Genomic DNA, 20946 nt, shown 5'->3' on the forward strand with positions numbered 1-20946 from the left:
GTGGGATGTATCCATGGAAGGCTTTCTGATCGATCTGGATCTGGTGATGAGACGGCCGCCGGCTCTGACGGCGAGTCGGCCACCGATGAGTCAAACTCATTGTATCAACTTCAAGATGGCAGGCTCATGGGTTGTTCCGATGGTGACAGTATTCCGGACCTGTTTGAACCGCCAAGCCGGGTTGGAATCTTTATGGCCGGTGCGCAGCCTGTTCAGAACCCTACTGGTGGAGCGGGAAACCCGGTGCCCTCGCCGGCTCAGGTGCTAATGGATCTCAAGGACAAGATGACGGCCCTGTTAACCGCCACGGTTGACCCGGCGGATCAAGCTCAGCATGATGCGGAGGTGGCACAGTTAAAGTTGGATCTAGTGAAAGCTAAGGAGGATCTGGCAGCAGAAGGGATCAGGATGGCTGCGGAGAGGGCGGCTCTCGATGCCCAAACCCAGTTGATTCAAGCGCAGTCCTTCCGGCTCACGATGGATCAAAACGCGTCCAATGAGGTCTTGAGAAGGAGGCATCAAAAGGCCCAATCTCGACTCCCTCCGGTTTACGATCCACGAAACCTCTTCAACACGCCAGGTGCAGGGTCTAGTAACCCGCCAGGAGACATAATACCTGGGTCCGGGACCCCTATTCAGCCGCAAGTGATGGGGCCTCCCCAGGTGCCCCCGGCCCCGCCTCAGTACGTGCCAATACCACCGGGTCATTATGCTAACCCGCTGGAGAACATGGTCGCCGCGACAGCACGGCTGGCGGCTCTCCCAATTGACGGCGATTCTCCGACGGCTATTGAAACCCGCCGGGTCAGGGAACTCCTTCAGACAGCACTGGCGCAGCAAGAGGCGTACTCCTACAGCCGGGACATGATCCACTCGACCCCTCGTCCAGGCCGGAGCCCGAGTTACAGCAGACACATGGTCTCAGCGACCGGCTCAAATAACGTCCGACGCCATGACCCGCCCCCTGGCCATGGCCCGGCTCATAACAGAGCCTTCCACGCAGCAGACCAAGACAGAGCGCGGCAAGAGGCGGAGCAGGTGCCTCAGTTGACGGCTTACCAGACTCCCCCGGCTTATCCGACGACTTCCGTCGACGTGGGTATCCCTACCAGGACTGGGGGTGTCCCTTGTTTAGTACCAGCTATCCGCAATGAACGTCTACCCAAGGACTTCAAAGGCCCTAGGAAGGTGCCTAATTACATAGCCGATTTACAGCCCGCAGCCTGGATCGAGAGTTACGAGATGGCCATGGAACTGCTGGAAGTCAGTGAAGCAGCAATGGCCAAATACTTCACCATGATGTTGGATGGGACTGCCCGCACTTGGTTGAAAGGGCTACCACCGAATTCCATTGGGTCTTGGGCTGAGCTGAAGGCCCGGTTCATCCAAAACTTCAAGGATACCTATAGGCAGTCTATGTCAATTGTGGATTTGACTAACTGTAAGCAGCAGGAGGGTGAGTCTACGACACATTGGGTTCGCCGGGTCAAGGAGATCATACATTCATCAGATAAGATGGATGCCGGCTCTGCAGTCTTAATGTTGGAGCAGAATTGTAGTTTCGTGCCCCTGAAGATGAAACTCGGGCGACTTAAGCGCGACTGCAATGATATGGGTACACTGATGGCGGCTCTTGTCAAGTACGCCGATTCCGATGGTACCAAGGACCCCGCTTCAGATGATGAAAGGACAGGGAAGGGAAAGAAGAACGGCAATGGCAAGGGTCCTCAGCATAACCCGGGGAACCAAGGAGGTGGCAAGCGCAAGGCCGATGGCAGCCTAGAGTTCGTAGCCAATGCCAGCTCACAGGGCAATAGCCAGAGACGCAAGGGGAGGCCCCCTCCCCGAGGCGGCGGGCCAGGCCCGACGCTGGAGTAGCTGTTGAATGAGCCTTGTCCAAGGCATGGCTCTAGAGAGAAGCCAGCTACCCATCTATGGAAGGATTGTGCAATCATGAAGGCCTTTAAGAATTACAATGGCTCGGGCGGCGGCTCAGGCGCCGACGGCTTTCATGGCCCGGGCGGCGGCTCAAATTCTAATCCTCAGAACTGTCAAGGGGGCTTTAATCAGCAGTCTGGCCAGGGTCATCAACAGCAGCAGGGGGATATCAGACCAATCCAAAGCAGCTTAGCGGTGGACAGTATCATGTGTTTACCACCAGTTTGTGTAAGCGAGATCAGAAGCTTCATAAGAGGGTTGTGAATGCTGTTGAGCCGGCAGTTCCACGCTACTTGCGGTGGTCTGAGCAACCTATAGTGTGGAGTAGAGAGGATCACCCTCTCCGGGTGGATAATCCGGGTCACTTGGCCTTAGTGGTGGCTCCTCAGGTGGGAGGATATAAGTTCACTAAAGTGCTCACGGATGGAGGCAGCAGCATCAACATCCTCTATTATGAGACATTTCGTCGTATGGGGTTGATTGATAAGAACCTCAGCCAGTCAAACACTATCTTCCATGGTGTGGTACCTGGTAAGTCGGCTTATCCAGTCGGCAAGATCGAGTTGGAAGTGGCCTTTGGAGATGATAACAACTACAGGGTGGAAAAATTGACCTTTGAGGTGGTCAAGATAAGAAGTCCGTACCATGCCATATTTGGGCGGCCGGCTTACGCCAAGTTCATGGCACGGCCGTGTTACGTGTATTTACAGCTCAAGATGCCGGGTCATAATGAGACCATTACGGTTCACGGCAGCCGGAAGGTGGCCTTGGAATGTGAGGAAGGCGATGCAGCTTATGCAGAATCTGTTTGTGCAACAGAGGAGTTGAAGTTTTACAAAGACAACGTTGACCCAACAGATATGACCTCTCTGAAAAAGCCGACTACGGAGCACGAGCCGGCAATGAAATTTAAGTCGGCTGACGAGACTAAACTTGTTGATTTCGTTCCAGGAGATTCATCTCAGCAGTTTAGCATCAGTGCCAATCTGGATCCAAAATAGGAAAGCGCGCTCATCGAGTTCATCCGTGAGAATAGGGACATCTTCGCATGGAAACCTTCTGACATGCTAGGTGTACCTAGAGAACTCGCTGAGCACACTCTCAATGTTGATCCGAAATTTAAGCCGGTCAGGCAGTTCCTTCGGCGGTTCAATGAGGAGAGGCGGAAAGCTATTGGTGAAGAGGTGGCCCGGCTCTTGGAGGCCGGGTTTATTGTTGAAGTCTTTCACCCAGAGTGGTTAGCTAACCCGGTGCTCGTGCTCAAGAAGAACGGCACTTGGCGGATGTGTGTGGACTACACGGACTTAAACAAGGCGTGTCCGGCTGATCCTTTTGCCCTTCCCCGTATTGATCAAATTATTGATGCTACGGCGGGTTGTGCGCGCTTAAGTTTCTTGGATGCTTATTCCGGATATCATCAGATTAAAATGGCAGTTAAGGACCAGGAGAAGACGGCGTTCATCACTCCCTTTGGAGCCTTCTGCTATGTATCTATGCCCTTTGGACTCAAGTGTGCACAGGCGACTTATCAGCGTTGCGTGCAGAACTGTCTTCATAACCAGATTGGGCGCAATGTTCATGCTTATGTGGATGATATTGTGGTTAAATCTATAAAGGAGGAAACCCTGATAGATGATTTGAGGGAAACCTTTGATAATCTCCGGGTTTACAAGATGATGCTTAACCCGGCCAAGTGCGTTTTTGGTGTTCCTGCAGGCAAACTCTTGGGTTTCTTTGTTTCTGACAGAGGCATTGAAGCTAACCCAGAGAAGATCAAGGCCATCACCTCCCTGGCTAAGCCGGCGTGTATAAATGATGTTCAGCGCTTGGCGGGTCGCATCGCTGCGTTAAGCCGGTTTATAAGCCGTTTGGGTGAGAAGGCCATGCCATTATATCAGTTGATGAAGAAAACTGATAACTTTGTCTGGAATGATGCAGCTAATACTGCCTTTGAGGATTTGAAGAAGCAGCTGGCAGAGCCCCCAGTCCTTGCTGCTCCGGTTGATAAAGAGCCCTTATTACTATATGTGGCGGCGAACACACGAGCTGTCAGTGTGGCTGTGGTGGTGGAGCACAAGGAAGAGGGTAAGGAGCATCCGGTTTAGCGGCCGGTTTAGCGGCCGGTTTATGGGGCAGAAGCAGTCCTCCCCAGTGACATCCGTCATGACTCGCCTCGAGTGGCGGCTTATGTTGAGGCGGATAATGAGGAGGCGCGCCAAGATGCTCTTGACTTGTTGGACGAACAGCGTGATGTGGCAGCAGCCCGCTCAGCGATTTACCAACAAGACCTGTGCCGTTATCATAGCCGTCGGGTTAAATCTCGGGTCTTCCAGGAAGGCGATCTCGTGCTCCGGCTCATCCAAGATCAAGCAGATGCACACAAGCTATCCCCGCCTTGGGAAGGGCTCTTTGTGGTCAGCAAGAATTTGCACAACGGGTCATATTACCTCATTGACATTCGGGAGCACAAAGATTCACGTAAGTCGGAGGAAGAGACCCGTCGGCCGTGGAACATAGCTCAGCTTCGGCCTTACTACACTTGAGCCACCGGCTCTCATAATGTACATATTTCTCTAAGCCATGTATATATTATGATAAGCAATAAAGCGGGACCTCTGTCCTTTTTTCTCCTCCAAATGTGCACGTGTTGTTTTCATTGCAAGATTACATGATAACTTGAAGGAGGATCTGGCTTATGATCGTATTCGAATCTAGCCGTAGGCAATAAGGTCACTTGGGGGCTTCCTGTTCAAACATAGGTCGTATTTGAACCAAAGAGAACATAGCTGTCGATACCCATTTGATTGGCAAAGTGCCGAGCTCATTGGGGAGTTTTTCTTTGATCATATTTGAATCTTAGTTTAACCCCTTTGGGAACCGACGTGGATCGTATTCGAATCAGCGTCGTTAAACAATTCTTAAAATCACTTGGGGGCTTCCTGTTCAAACATGGGTCGTATTCGAACCAAAGAGAACATAGCTGTCGGTACCCTCTTGATTGGCATCGCCACACCCACTGGGGGCTATATGATCGCATTCGAATCCTAGCATAACCCCTTTGGGATGGGTCTCTGGTCGTATTCGAACTGGAAGCCCCTAAGTTTTTTCTGACTTATAACGAGTTCTTCTGATTACGTCAAGTATGCACGGCCGGGTCTCACCTTGCCGGCTTAAACTTTGATCTACAGTACTAGTTGAATACAATCGGCGTTCTTAAGACTGGTAAACCGGAGTTGAGGTACCAACCTTATTACCCGGGTTATATAAGCCGGAGTGTGCTTGCAGGCCGGTAAGTGTGTTATTACGGGTATGTCAAGGACATGATTGAGAACCAGTCTTTTTGATTCATCTTCCGGGTTATATGTCTAAAAACTACGATTCTCAGTGCGGTAAGCCGCCTAGAGACTTGTGATTTGTCTTTCTATGGAGGATAGTTAAATATAATTACTTGAGACTAAGGAAAATGAATGACTCGGGGAAATTTAAAGGAGACAACTTCAATGGACTTCAGCATTCAACGCGTGCACGATGGCACGGCAAAGTTAAAGTATTGGTCCTACTCTATTACAAAGAACTCATTGAGTCCAAAAGGGTGGAACATTGTTTAGTAAGCCGCTGGCAGAGTTACGACGCTTGCTGAGCAGAAGCCTCCGGCTCATCCCTCTCTTCTCCTCCGACTGTTCCCAAGGTCTGGAAGGTCGACAACTTCCAGTCGATGCCGCTCAGAGCTTCGAATTGAGCTTCCTCGTCAATTAACCCCGCCGGGTCAATCTCCGGGGCGAAGGTGTGCTTGCGAGTCGGCGGGATTAAGCTGAGGGCCTCATAGCGCGGAGTGGGGATCCTCCGATTCTCCGCATCGTAACCCGGCTGATACTTAGTCAGATCTGTATCATTGCCAATCACAGTGGCCACCGGGCGTACGATCTTTACGCAAGCTGCGAAGTCCTTCTGGTCGAAGGCGGTGCCGTCTTCCTTCAAACTGGGGTAGCCCAGAGCGATGTCCGCCGGGTCTAGCTCTGGAAGGAACGCCCTAGCCCGGCTTAGAGCCGCTATGGCTCCGGCTCTTGCAGAGGCCCGTCGCAGCTCTTGAATGCGTTGAGGAAGAACGGCGAGCCGGCGAAGAACCTCGGCCAGGTGAGTCGGCACCTCGTTGGATAGGGCCACCACAGCCAGAGCACGCTGTGACCCGGTGTAGAGCTGCTCCACCAGGGTGTACACGGCCTTCAGCTTGGTTACCACACTTTGGTTGAGGTTGGCACTTCTGGGACCTGTTTCACAGAATAGGATAAGCCGCCGACAAGGGTGAGTTATGAGATATAAAGATTACAAACTTGATGAAAGCCGGTGAAATGACTTACCAAAGATTGCGGCAACCATCTGGGACACTTGGCGCTTTAACCCGGAGAGTTCGGCGGTCTTCTCTGTCAAAGCCTTCTCTGCCTGTTCAGCCCGGTTCACCAGCGCGGCCTTTTCTTCGGCCCAAGCCTTCCGTTCAGCGTCAAACTCCGTCTTCAGCTTTTCTTGCGCAGCAATACTGGACACAAATTTTGCATTTGCTTTCCGGGTCTCAGTCTCTTGCGTCTTCAGACGGGTCTTGAGGTCGGAGATGTCAGCCTCCAACTTCTTGTAAGCAGCCTGCATAATATCCGGGTTATAGGATGATCAGTTAGTATGCAATTTTCAAAGTCCCAAGCACTTTCCAAGCAAAGACACTTGGCACTTGGGGGCTAATCCATATCGAACGTTTCTATCTACAAATTGCCGGTTCAAGTGAGTAAGCTAGAACTTAAGTCTACAACATATTCTATCATAAGTCGTAGACTTGGGGGCTAGCGCATGGTAAGCATAACAAGATAACTATACACTAAGCAAGAAGAAAGAAGAGTGGTACCTCAGACTTCTGCTGAATCTGGTTCACCATGCTGATCTCTGCATCCCGGCTCTTGTGCACTTGACTGACGAAGCCGGAGACGATCTCTCCAATATTCAGGTTGGTGTAGTCAGTAAGGTCCAGATTAACCCGGCGGGGCTGTAGCAACTCCCCCTTGGCGGAGTACTTGGCCAGCGCAGTAGGTCTCCCCGGCTCAACAAATTCCGTCCGGGTGATTACCACGTCCGGATCATCTGCTGGTTGAGCCGAGCTGGAGGCCTCCGGGTTAGCAGAAGTTTCTGCAGTTGCCTTGTCGGTTGGAGTGGTGGCTTCGGGAGCGGAGGCAGCTGGCGGTTCTTGACCTGCTACCTCCGGCTCAGGCAAATCCGGCTCTTCGACCGACTTAGTCTTCTTCGCCCTCTTGGTGAGCTTGGCCTGGGCACTGAAAAGACAGAAAGGTTAAGCACAAAAATGTAAGTAAAGACAAGTACAACATGAGATGGTCATCATTACCCGGGCACGGTCTTGAAAGCCGGCAGGCTTGACTGCATAGAGTCGCCAGAAGAGGGGGAAGTTTCCTGATAATTTGAGTCAGAAGAGTTGAGCGGTTGACGTATAACACCCGCCAAAGGATGAAAAGGGTACAAATTTGAGATCACCTCGGTCCGGCGCTTCCTCGATGCGTCCGGTAAGCTGGAAGAGAGGTCGGCGTCCTTGTTGGTCCGGGTGTGCCGCCGGCTCTCATGAGTCTGTCGCTTCAAAATATATTGAGGATCTTGATAAGCTAAAGGATGTGAAAAGCTTACTTTCCGGGTTACCCTTCGGATTTTCAGCCTTGGCAAGGGCTCCGAGTCGGAGGAAAGTATCATTACCTCTTCAACCACCGGGTTACTGGCTCCAGTGTCATCCTGTTGATGAACAAGTGTTGGTAAGGCGGACAGAAATAAACAAATTTAGCGTTTGCTTTCCGGGTCTCCATTTCTTGTGTCTTCAGCCGGCTCTTCAGATCGGAGATGTCAGCTTCAAACTTTTTACAAGCGGCCTGCATAATTTCCGGGTTATAGGATGAACAGTTATTGTGCACTTTTAAAGTCCCAAGCACTTTCCAAGCAAAGACACTTGGCACTTGGGGGCTAATGCATATTGAACGTTTCTACCTACAAATTGCCGGTTCAATTGAGTAAGCCGGAACTTAAGTCTACAACACATTCTATCATAAGTCGTAGACTTGGGGGCTAGAGCATGGTAAGAATGACAAGATAACTATACAGTAAGTAAGAAGAAAGACGAGTGGTACCTCAGACTTCTGCTGAATCTGGTTTACCATGTTGATCTCTGCATCCCGGCTCTTGTGCACCTGGATGACGAAGCCGGAGACAATTTCTCTGATGTTCAAATTGGCGTAGTCGGTGAGATCCAGGTTAACCCGGTGGGGCTGTAGCAACTCCCCCTTGGCGGAGCACTTGGCCAGCGCAGTAGGTCTCCCCGGCTCAACAAATTCTGTCCGGGTGATTACCACGTCCGGGTCATCTGCTGGTTGAGCCGAGCTGGAGGCCTCCGGGTTAACAGAAGCTTCTGCTACGGGCTTGTTGGTTGGAGCAGAGGCCTCAGGAGCAGAGGCAGCTGGCGGTTCTTGAGCGGCTGCCTCTAGCTCAGGCAAATCCGGCTCTTCGACCGGCTTGGTCTTCTTCGCCCTCTTGGTGAGCTTGGCCTGGGCACTGAAAAGACAGAAAGGTTAAGCACAAAAATGTAAGTAAAGACAAGTACAACATGAGATGGTCATCGTTACCCGGGCACGGTCTTGAAAGCCGGCAGGCTTGACTGCATAGAGTCGCCAGAAGAGGGGGAAGTTTCCTGATAATTTGAGTCAGAAGAGTTGAGCGGTTGACGTATAACACCCGCCAAAGGATGAAAAGGGTACAAATTTGAGATCACCTCGGTCCGGCGCTTCCTCGACGCGTCCGGTAAGCCGGAAGAGAGGTCGGCGTCCTTGTTGGTCCGGGTGTGCCGCCGGCTCTCATGAGTCTGTCGCTTCAAAATAAATTGAGGATCTTGATAAGCTAAAGGATGTGAAAAGCTTACTTTCCGGGTTACCCTTCGGATTTTCAGCCTTGGCAAGGGCTCCGAGTCGGAGGAAAGTATCATTACCTCTTCAACCACCGGGTTACTGGCTCCGGTGTCATCCTGTTGATGAACAAGTGTTGGTAAGGCGAACAGAAATAAACAATAAACATAACAAAGAGTTTACAGGTTCAGGGGTTACCTCTGACTTGGAGCTGTCGCCTAGTTGCATCAGCTCCGAAGCAGTAGGCCTACTTCCCTTCTTATGGGGAGCGGCTCTCTTGGCGGCTTTCTTCGCCTTCCTGGCCTTCTTGGCCGCCTCATGGTCATATTTGACCTTCCAGAATTTGTCATGAGCCTGAAAAATACAATGATGATTTCTTAAAAGATTTAGATGAAAGTTATCTACAGAAGAAGATAAGATGTTCAGATCAGCGGCTTACTGCTGGGGCTGGATTGGTCTTGCAGAAGGGGGCTAACCCGGTCCTCCCGCAGTCTGCCAAGCTCTCGTTCAGGAGAGCCTTGGTCATGTCCTCGGCGACATCTTCAGGGAGGTCGCTGCGGCTGTGTCGAGGGGGTCATCTTTCCGGCCCGTGTACTCGCACATTAAGCCGGGGCGGCGGCTCAATGGGATTACCCGCCAGGAGATCCAGACCCGGACCAGATCAATTCCATTAAGACCATTGCCCAGGAGAGCCTTGATCCTGTTAATAGTGGGGAGGAGAGGTTGGCGCCCCGCTTGAGTCAGCTTGTCTGACAGTGGGTGTGTTGGTTCCAGACGCGAGGGGCGAAAGCCGGGCAGCGGACTCTCATCAGCCGGTGACGTGTCTTGGCAATAGAACCACGTCTGGTTCCAGTCTTTGGGGTGGCTTGGCGGCTCTGCGTAAGGGAAAAGGCAGTCCCTCCGCCGCTGAATGGAGATGCCACCAAGCTCCAAGCTTGGCCCATTGGCGCACTCATTCTGACAGTTCAGGTAGAAGAGCTCTCTGAAGAGCAGCAGGCTGGGCTCCTCTCCAAGGTAGACCTCGCAGAACACTTGGAAGCTGCAGATATTGGACACTGAGTTGGGTCCTATGTCTTGAGGCCGCAGGTCGAAGAAATTCGGCACGTCTCTGAAGAACTTTGAGCCGGGCGGTGCGAAGCCCCGGCTCATGTGATCCGCAAAAATCACTACCTCCCCGTCCTTTGGCTGTGGTCTCTCCTCTGACGGGTCAGGGGCACGATAGGACATGACGTCCTTCTTGGGCAAGTAACCCGACTTCATAAAGTCCGTAAGGTCTCGTCGGTGACGTTGGACCTCATCCAGTTGCAAGTGATGGGTGCTTTGGGAGCTTTGGGAGGCATGGTGAACGTGGGAAGCCTATGATACAGGGAAAAATGTCCGGTTTAATAATGAGCCGGAAGAGACTTACAAGTCAAGGTTTAAGGTGGCGGCTCATGGAGGGGCCTAATGATATATATCTGAGTACATTGGGTTATCTAAGCCGCCGAAAAGATGTCAAGAGTAATTCAATTCGTCTACAGCCTTGTTGTAAGTAAACCGGAAATTTTTACGGCGTGTGGCTTCTTTTGAGCCGGAAGATCCTGTGGCGTGTGGTTTCTTTAAACCGGAAATGTAAGTCGCCATGGCTCAACGAGTGCAGTTTTTTACTAAGTGCGGTGAAAACAAGTTTCACACATTGCGGTAAATAATTTGGATCAAGCGGTCGGCTGAAAAAGAAAATTTCTAGACCTCAAAACAGACGCGAGGGAAGTTCTTGGGCTTGAACAAGGCTCTTATGCAGTAAAAAGAGGGCTATTTGCATGTGAAATGTGTGCTAAACAGTTGCCGCAGTAGTTCTATGCAAGGCTAAGATCAAAAACGGGCAGTAAAAATGAAAACTACCGGAGCTCGTGGGCGACGGCGACGAACGGGGAAGAAGGAACTTACAGAGGCAGGTGAGCTGCGAGGGGTCGCCGCGGTTCTCTGGACGGATCAGGGTGATGCAGCGGCCAATGTCGACGAAGACGCGGAGCTCTGTAGCGGCGGCGGCGGCGGAGCTCGAGCAGTACGGAAGCAGCGAGAGGAAGAGGACGACGGAAGGGGGAGAATGGAAAGACCTGAGGGCCGGGCTATTTAAAGGACGAGCTCATAAGTGGGCGCGAGAAACGAGGAGACCACGGCGTGGTTATCTCCCCATGAAACACCTCGATTTTCGGGTTGACAGTAAAGATAAGATCCGTTGCGGATCTGTTGAGGATATAGACCTTAGAGTCACCCGCCAGGAGAGGCCGGGTTACTCATAATGGTCATTGCCAGAAGCCCGGCGCCAAGCTTGAAGACGGTGGGCCAAAGATGGGCTTAAGACCCGGATATGGCTTAAGGCCCGTAGTTACAATAATTATCATGGTAGAACTTGTAGTGTAAGGCAAGAATAGCTGAGAGTCCGAGCCGGACACTCTTATGAGCCGGCCGGGACTCTGAGAGCTGCTGGGCGTCAGCCTCCCTATATAAAGGGACGACCCGGCAGCGGTTTAGGGACAAGAAAGATCTCATCGAGAGCCAGGCATAGCAGTTAAGCTCCCTGGTCATCGAAACCCTAATCAATACCACCTCAAACTGGACGTAGGCTTTTACCTTCACCGTAAGGGGCCGAACCAGTATAAACCCTCGTGTTCCTTGTCCCGCTTAACCCCTTCAAGCTTCCTAGCTGCGATGGCTCCACGACTAAGTCCTAGCTCAAGGACATCTGCCGTAACAATTCCAAGACAGTTGGCGCCCACCGTGGGGCCAGCGCACGGTGGATTTGAGTTCTTGAAGGGCAGCTTCGAAGGGCTCAAGGGATACGCTGTGGGCCGGATGACCAAGAGTCGTCGCGGCAAGCTCTACGTCGATGATGCAAACTGGGGCCCCGACGCCGGCTCAATCGAGTACGGGTACCGGGTCCCCTTCGGCGGAATTCATGTTTTCATTGGCAAGATTGGTGAGCCGGGCCCTGAGCCGGATCTCTGCGCCGATCTCATCGAGACGGCTCAGCGTGCACGACCCGCCCGGGCCCGGCCTGCCTTGAGGCATGCTTTTGTGGAATGTATCCATGGAGGGCCATTTGATCGATCTGGATCTGGTGATGAGACGGCTGCCGGCTCTGACGGCGAGTCATCCACCGATGAGTCAAACTCGTTGTATCAACTTCAAGATGGCAGGCTCATGGGTTGTTCCGATGGTGACAGTATTCCGGACCCGTTTGAGCCGCCAAGTCAGGTTGGAGTCTTTATGGCCGGTGCACAGCCTGTCCAGAACCCTGCTGCTGGAGCGGGAAACCCGGTGCCCTCGCCAGCTCAGGTGCTAATGGATCTCACGGACAAGATGACGGCCCTGTTAACCGCCACGGTTGACCCGGCGGATCAAGCTCAGCATGATGCGGAGGTGGCACAGCTAAAGTTAGATCTAGTGAAAGCTAAGGAGGATCTGGCAGCAGAAGGGATCAGGATGGCTGCGGAGAGGGCGGCTCTCGACGCCCAAACCCAGTTGATTCAAGCGCAGTCCTTCCGGCTCACGATGGATCAAAACACGTCCAATGAGGTCCTGAGAAGGAGGCATCAAAAGGCCCAATCTCGACTCCCTCCGGTTTACGATCCACGAAACCTCTTCAACACGCCAGGTGCAGGGTCTAGCAACCCGCCAGGGGTAATAGTACCCGGGTCTGGGACCCCTATTCAGCCACAAGTGATGGGGCCTCCCCAGATGCCCCCTGCCCCGCCTCAGTACGTGCCAATACCACCGGGTCATTATGCCAACCCGCTGGAGAACATGGTCGCCGCGGCAGCACGGCTGGCAGCTCTCCCAATTGACGGCGACTCTCCGACGGCTATTGAAACCCGCCGGGTCAGGGAACTCCTTCAGACAGCACTGGCGCAGCAAGAGGCATACTCTTACAGCCGGGATAGGATCCACTTGACCCCTCGTCCAGGCCGGAGCCCGAGTTACAGCAGACACATGTTCTCAGCGACCGGCTCAAGTAACGTCCGACGCCATGACCCGCCCCCTGGCCATGGCCCAGCTCATAACGGAGCCTTTCACGCAGCAGACCAAGACAGAGCACGGCAAGAGGCGGAGCAGGTGCTTCAGTTGACGGCTTACCAGACTCCCCCAGCTTATCCGACGGCTTCCGTCGACGTGGGTATTCCTACCAGGACTGGAGGTGTCCCTTGTTTAGTACCAGCTATCCGCAATGAACGTCTACCCAAGGACTTCAAAGGCCCCAGGAAGGTGCCTAATTACACGGCTGACTTATAACCCGCAGCCTGGATCGAGAGTTACGAGATGGCCATGGAACTGCTGGAGGTCAGTGAGGCGGCAATGGCCAAGTACTTCACCATGATGTTAGATGGGACTGCCCGTACTTGGTTGAAAGGGCTACCACCGAATTCCATCGAGTCTTGGGCTGTGCTGAAAGCCCGGTTCATCCAAAATTTCAAGGATACCTGTAGGCAGTCTATGTCAATTGTGGATTTGGCTAACTGTAAGCAGCAGGAGGGTGAGTCTACGACACATTGGGTTCACCGGGTCAAGGAGATCATACATTCATCAGATAAGATGGATGCCGGCTCTGCAGTCTTAATGTTGGAGCAAAATTGTCGTTTCGTGCCCCTGGAAATGAAACTCGGGCGGCTTAAGCGCGACTGCAATGATATGGGTACACTGATGGCGGCTCTTGTCAAGTACGCCGATTCTGATGGTACCAAGGACCCCGCTTCAGATGATGAAAGGACAGGGAAGGGAAAGAAGAACGGCAATGGCAAGGGTCCTCAGCATAACCCGGGGAACCAAGGAGGAGGCAAGCGCAAGGCCGATGGCAGCCTAGAGTTTGTAGCCAACGCCAGCTCACAAGGTAATAACCAGCGACGCAAGGGGAGGCCCCCTCCCCGAGGCGGCGGGTCAGACCCGACGCTGGAGCAGCTGTTGAATGAGCCTTGTCCAAGGCATGGCTCTAGAGAGAAGCCAGCGACTCATCTATGGAAGGATTGCGCAATCATGAAGGCCTTTAAGAATTACAATGGCCCTAGCGGCGGCTCAGGCGCCGGCGGCTCAAATTCTAATCCTCAGAACGGTCAAGGGGGCTTTAATCAGCAGTCTGGCCAGGGTCATCAACAGCAGCAGGGAGGTTAGCAGACCAATCCAAAGCAGCTTAGCGGTGGACAGTATCATGTGTTTACCACCAGTCTGTGTAAGCGAGATTAGAAGCTTCATAAGAGGGCTGTGAATGCTGTTGAGCCGGCGGTTCCACGCTACTTGCGGTGGTCTGAGCAGCCTATAGTGTGGAGTAGGGAGGATCACCCTCCCCGGGTGGATAATCCGGGTCACTTGGCCCTAGTGGTGGCTCCTCAGGTGGGAGGATATAAGTTCACTAAAGTGCTCACGGATGGAGGCAGCAGCATCAACATCCTCTATTATGAGACATTTCGTCGTATGGGGTTGATTGATAAGAATCTCAGCCAATCAAACACTATTTTCCATGGTGTGGTACCTGGTAAGTCGGCTTATCCAGTCGGCAAGATCGAGTTGGAAGTGGCCTTTGGAGATGAGAACAACTACAGGGTGGAAAAATTGACCTTTGAGGTGGTCAAGATAAGAAGTCCGTACCATGCCATATTTGGGCGGCCGGCTTACGCCAAGTTCATGGCACGGCCGTGTTACGTGTATTTACAGCTCAAGATGCCGGGTCATAATGAGACCATTACGGTTCACGGCAGCCGGAAGGTGGCCTTGGAATGTGAGGAAGGCGATGCAGCTTATGCAGAATCTGTTTGTGCAACAGAGGAGTTGAAGTTTTACAAAGACAACGTTGACCCAACAGATATGACCTCTCTGAAAAAGCCGACTACGGAGCACGAGCCGGCAATGAAATTTAAGTCGGCTGACGAGACTAAACTTGTTGATTTCGTTCCAGGAGATTCATCTCAGCAGTTTAGCATCAGTGCCAATCTGGATCCAAAATAGGAAAGCGCGCTCATCGAGTTCATCCGTGAGAATAGGGACATCTTCGCATGGAAACCTTCTGACATGCTAGGTGTACCTAGAGAACTCGCTGAGCACACTCTCAATGTTGATCCGAAATTTAAGCCGGTCAGGCAGTTCCTTCGGCGGTTCAATGAGGAGAGGCGGAAAGCTATTGGTGAAGAGGTGGCCCGGCTCTTGGAGGCTGGGTTTATTGTTGAAGTCTTTCACCCAGAGTGGTTAGCTAACCCGGTGCTCGTGCTCAAGAAGAACGGCACTTGGCGGATGTGTGTGGACTACACGGACTTAAACAAGGCGTGTCCGGCTGATCCTTTTGCCCTTCCCCGTATTGATCAAATTATTGATGCTACGGCGGGTTGTGCGCGCTTAAGTTTCTTGGATGCTTATTCCGGATATCATCAGATTAAAATGGCAGTTAAGGACCAGGAGAAGACGGCGTTCATCACTCCCTTTGGAGCCTTCTGCTATGTATCTATGCCCTTTGGACTCAAGTGTGCACAGGCGACTTATCAGCGTTGCGTGCAGAACTGTCTTCATAACCAGATTGGGCGCAATGTTCATGCTTATGTGGATGATATTGTGGTTAAATCTATAAAGGAGGAAACCCTGATAGATGATTTGAGGGAAACCTTTGATAATCTCCGGGTTTACAAGATGATGCTTAACCCGGCCAAGTGCGTTTTTGGTGTTCCTGCAGGCAAACTCTTGGGTTTCTTTGTTTCTGACAGAGGCATTGAAGCTAACCCAGAGAAGATCAAGGCCATCACCTCCCTGGCTAAGCCGGCGTGTATAAATGATGTTCAGCGCTTGGCGGGTCGCATCGCTGCGTTAAGCCGGTTTATAAGCCGTTTGGGTGAGAAGGCCATGCCATTATATCAGTTGATGAAGAAAACTGATAACTTTGTCTGGAATGATGCAGCTAATACTGCCTTTGAGGATTTGAAGAAGCAGCTGGCAGAGCCCCCAGTCCTTGCTGCTCCGGTTGATAAAGAGCCCTTATTACTATATGTGGCGGTGAACACACGAGCTGTCAGTGTGGCTGTGGTGGTGGAGCACAAGGAAGAGGGTAAGGAGCATCCGGTTTAGCGGCCGGTTTATTATATCAGCGAAGTGCTCATTGAGGCGGATAATGAACAGGCGCGCCAAGATGCTCTTGACTTGTTGGACGAACAGTGTGACGTGGCAGCCGCCCGCTCAGCGATTTACCAACAAGACCTGCGCCGTTATCATAGTCGCCGGGTTAAATCCCGGGTGTTCCAGGAAGGCGATCTCGTGCTCTGGCTCATCCAAGATCAAACAGATGCACACAAGCTATCCCCGCCTTGGGAAGGGCCCTTTGTGGTCAGCAAGAATTTGCACAACGGGTCATATTACCTCATTGACATTCGGGAGCACAAAGATTCACGTAAGTCGGAGGAAGAGACTCGTCGGCCATGGAACATAGCTCAGCTTTGGCCTTACTACACTTGAGCCACCGGCTCTCATGATGTACATATTTCTCTCAGCCATGTATATATTATGATAAGCAATAAAGCAGGACCTCTGTCCTTTTTTCTCCTCCAAATGTGCACGTGTTGTTTTCATTGCAAGATTACATGATAATTTGAAGGAGGATCCGGCTTATGATCGTATTCGAATCTAGCCGTAGGCAATAAGGTCACTTGGGGGCTTCCTGTTCAAACATAGGTCGTATTCGAACCAAAGAGAACATAGCTGTCGATACCCATTTGATTGGCAAAGTGCCGAGCTCATTGGGGAGTTTTCTTTGATCATATTTGAATCTTAGTTTAACCCCTTTGGGAACCGACGTGGATCGTATTCGAATCAGCGTCGTTAAACAATTCTTAAAGTCATTTGGGGGCTTCCTGTTCAAACATGGGTCGTATTCGAACCAAAGAGAACATAGCTGTCGGTACCCTCTTGATTGGCATCGCAGCACCCACTGGGGGCTATATGATCGCATTCGAATCCTAGCATAACCCCTTTGGGCCGGGTCTCTGGTCGTATTCAAACCGGAAGCCCCTAAGTTCTTCTGTTTCATAGCAAGTTTCTTCTGATTATTTCAAAGTGTGTACAGCCGGGTCTCACTTTGCCGGCTTAACGTTGATTTACAGTGTTAACTATTAAGACAGGTAAATCGGAATTAAGGTACCAACCTTAACCCGGGTTCTCTAAACCGGAAGTATGCTTGCAGACCGCTAAGTGTGTTATTACGGCTGTATTAAGGACATAATTGAGGGCTAGTCTTTTTTGATTCATATTTCGGGTTATATATCTAAAACATATGATTCTCAGTGCGGTAAGCCGCCTAGAGACTTGTGATTTGTCCTTTTATGCAGGATAGTTAAAGGCAACTATTTTGAGCTTAAGGAAAATGAATGATCAATTATGACCCGGAGAAATATAAAGGAGACAACTTCAATGGACTTCGGCATTCAACGTGTGCACGATGGCACGGCAGAGTAAAAGTGTTGGTCCTACTCTATTACAAGACTCATTGAGTCCAAAAGGGTGGAGCATTGTTTTATAAGCCGCCTGCAGAGTTAAGACGCTTGCTGGGTTGAAGCCTCCGGCTCGTCCCTCTCTTCTCCTCCGGCTGTTCCCAAGGCTTGGAAGGTCGACGACTTCCAGTTGATGCCACTCAGAGCTTCGAATTGAGCCTCCTCGTCAATTAACCCCGCCGGGTCAATCTCCGGGGCGAAGGTGTGCTGACGAGCCGGCGGGATTAAGCTGAGGGCTTCATAGCGCGGGGTCGGGATCCTCTGATTTTCCGCATTATAACCCGGCTGGTACTTGGTCAGATCTGTGTCGTTTCCAATGAGGGTGGCAACCGGGCGCACGATCTTCACGCAGGCGGCAAAGTCCCTTTGGTCGAAGGCTGTGCCATCTTCCTTCAGACATGGATAGCCGAGGGCGATGTCCGCCGGGTCTAACTCTGGAAGGAACGCCTTGGCCCGGCTCAGCGCGGCGATCGCTCCGGCTCTTGCAGAAACCCGTCGCAGCTCTTGGATACGTTGAGGCTGAACGGCGAGCCGGCGAAGAACTTCCGCCAGGTGAGTCGGCACCTCGTTGGATAGGGCCACCACAGCCAAGGCACGCTGTGACCCGGTGTAGAGCTGCTCCAGCAGGGTGTACACGGCCTTCAACTTGGTTACCACACTCTGGTTGAGGTTGGCACTTCTGGGACCTGTTTAACAGAATCAGATAAGCCGCCGACAAGGATGAGTTATGAGATATAAAGATTCTAAACTTGATGACAGCCGATGAGATGACTTACCGAAGATTGCGGCAACCATCTGGGACACCTGGCACTTTAAGCCGGAGAGTTCGGCGGTCTTCTCTGAGAGAGCCTTCTCCGCCTGTTCGGCCCGGTTCACCAGAGTGGCCTTCTCTTCGGCCCAGGCTCTCCGTTCAACATCAAAGTTTGTCTTCAGCTGTTCTTGTGCAGCAATACTGGACACAAATTTAGCGTTTGCTTTCCGGGTCTCCATTTCTTGTGTCTTCAGCCGGCTCTTCAGATCGGAGATGTCAGCTTCAAACTTTTTACAAGCGGCCTGCATAATTTCCGGGTTATAGGATGAACAGTTATTGTGCACTTTTAAAGTCCCAAGCACTTTCCAAGCAAAGACACTTGGCACTTGGGGGCTAATGCATATTGAACGTTTCTACCTACAAATTGCCGGTTCAATTGAGTAAGCCGGAACTTAAGTCTACAACACATTCTATCATAAGTCGTAGACTTGGGGGCTAGAGCATGGTAAGAATGACAAGATAACTATACAGTAAGTAAGAAGAAAGACGAGTGGCACCTCAGACTTCTGCTGAATCTGGTTTACCATGTTGATCTCTGCATCCCGGCTCTTGTGCACCTGGTTGACGAAGCCGGAGACAATTTCTCCGATGTTCAAATTGGCGTAGTCGGTGAGATCCAGGTTAACCCGGCGGGGCTGTAGCAACTCCCCCTTGGCGGAGCACTTGGCCAGCGCAGTAGGTCTCCCCGGCTCAACAAATTCTGTCCGGGTGATTACCACGTCCGGGTCATCTGCTGGTTGAGCCGAGCTGGAGGCCTCCGGGTTAACAGAAGCTTCTGCTACGGGCTTGTTGGTTGGAGCAGAGGCCTCAGGAGCAGAGGCAGCTGGCGGTTCTTGAGCGGCTGCCTCTAGCTCAGGCAAATCCGGCTCTTCGACCGGCTTGGTCTTCTTCGCCCTCTTGGTGAGCTTGGCCTGGGCACTGAAAAGACAGAAAGGTTAAGCACAAAAATGTAAGTAAAGACAAGTACAACATGAGATGGTCATCGTTACCCGGGCACGGTCTTGAAAGCCGGCAGGCTTGACTGCATAGAGTCGCCAGAAGAGGGGGAAGTTTCCTGATAATTTGAGTCAGAAGAGTTGAGCGGTTGACGTATAACACCCGCCAAAGGATGAAAAGGGTACAAATTTGAGATCACCTCGGTCCGGCGCTTCCTCGACGCGTCCGGTAAGCCGGAAGAGAGGTCGGCGTCCTTGTTGGTCCGGGTGTGCCGCCGGCTCTCATGAGTCTGTCGCTTCAAAATAAATTGAGGATCTTGATAAGCTAAAGGATGTGAAAAGCTTACTTTCCGGGTTACCCTTCAGATTTTCAGCCTTGGCAAGGGCTCCGAGTCGGAGGAAAGTATCATTACCTCTTCAACCACCGGGTTACTGGCTCCGGTGTCATCCTGTTGATGAACAAGTGTTGGTAAGGCGGACAGAAATAAACAATAAACATAACAAAGAGTTTATAGGTTCAGGGGTTACCTCTGACTCGGAGCTGTCGCTTAGTTGCATCAGCTCCGAAGCAGTAGGCCTACTTCCCTTCTTATGGGGAGCGGCTCTCTTGGCGGCTTTCTTCGCCTTCCTGGCCTTCTTGGCCGCCTCATGGTCATATTTGACCTTCCAGAATTTGTCATGAGCCTGAAAAATACAATGATGATTTCTTAAAAGATTTAGATGAAAGTTATCTACAGAAGAAGATAAGATGTTCAGATCAGCGGCTTACCGCTAGGGCTGGGTTGGTCTTGTAGAAGGGGGCTAACCCGGTCCTCCCACAGTCTGCCAGGCTCTCATTCAAGAGAGCCTTGGTCATATCCTCTGCAACATCTTCAGGAAGATCGTTGCGACTGTGTCTCTGGGGGTCATCCTTTCGGCCCGTGTACTCGCACATTAAGCCGGGGCGGCGGCTCAATGGGATTACCCGCCAGGAGATCCAGACCCGGACCAGATCAATTCCATTAAGACCATTGCCCAGGAGAGCCTTGATCCTGTTAATAGTAGGGAGGAGAGGTTGGCGCTCCGCTTGAGTCAGCTTGTCTGACAGTGGGTGTGTTGGTTCTAGACGCGAGGGGCGAAAGCCGGGCAGCGGACTCTCATCAGCCGGTGATGTGTCTTGGCAATAGAACCATGTCTGGTTCCAGTCTTTGGGGTGGCTTGGCGGCTCTGCGTAAGGGAAAAGGCAGTCCCTCCGCCGCTGAATGGAGATGCCACCAAGCTCCAAGCTTGGCCTATTGGCGCACTCATTCTGCCGGTTCAGGTAGAAGAGCTCTCTGAAGAGCAGCAGACTGGGTTCCTCTCCAAGGTAGACTTCGCAGAACACTTGGAAGTTGCAGATATTGGACACTGAGTTGGGCCCTATGTCTTGAGGCCGCAGGTCGATGAAATTCAGCACGTCTCTGAAGAACTTTGAGCCGGGCGGTGCGAAGCCCCGGCTCATGTGATCCGCAAAAATCACTACCTCCCCGTCCTTTGGCTGTGGTCTCTCCTCTGACGGGTCAGGGGCACGGTAGGACATGACATCCTTCTTGGGCAAGTAACCCGACTTCATAAAGTCCGTCAAGGTGTCGTCGGTGACGTTGGACCTCATCCAATTGCAAGTGATGGAGGCTTTAGGAGTTTTGGGAGGCATGGTGAAAGTCGGCAGCCTATGATAAAAGGAAACGTCCGGTTTAAGTATAAGCCGGAGGAAAGTTATAATTCAATGTTAAAGTGGCGGCTTACGGAGGGGACTAATGATATATATCTAAGTGCACTGGGTTATTTAAGCCGCCCGAGGTATTGAGAGTAAT

Source organism: Aegilops tauschii, chromosome 3 (assembly GCF_002575655.3).
Source record: "Aegilops tauschii subsp. strangulata cultivar AL8/78 chromosome 3, Aet v6.0, whole genome shotgun sequence".
Classification (NCBI taxonomy): domain Eukaryota; kingdom Viridiplantae; phylum Streptophyta; class Magnoliopsida; order Poales; family Poaceae; genus Aegilops; species Aegilops tauschii.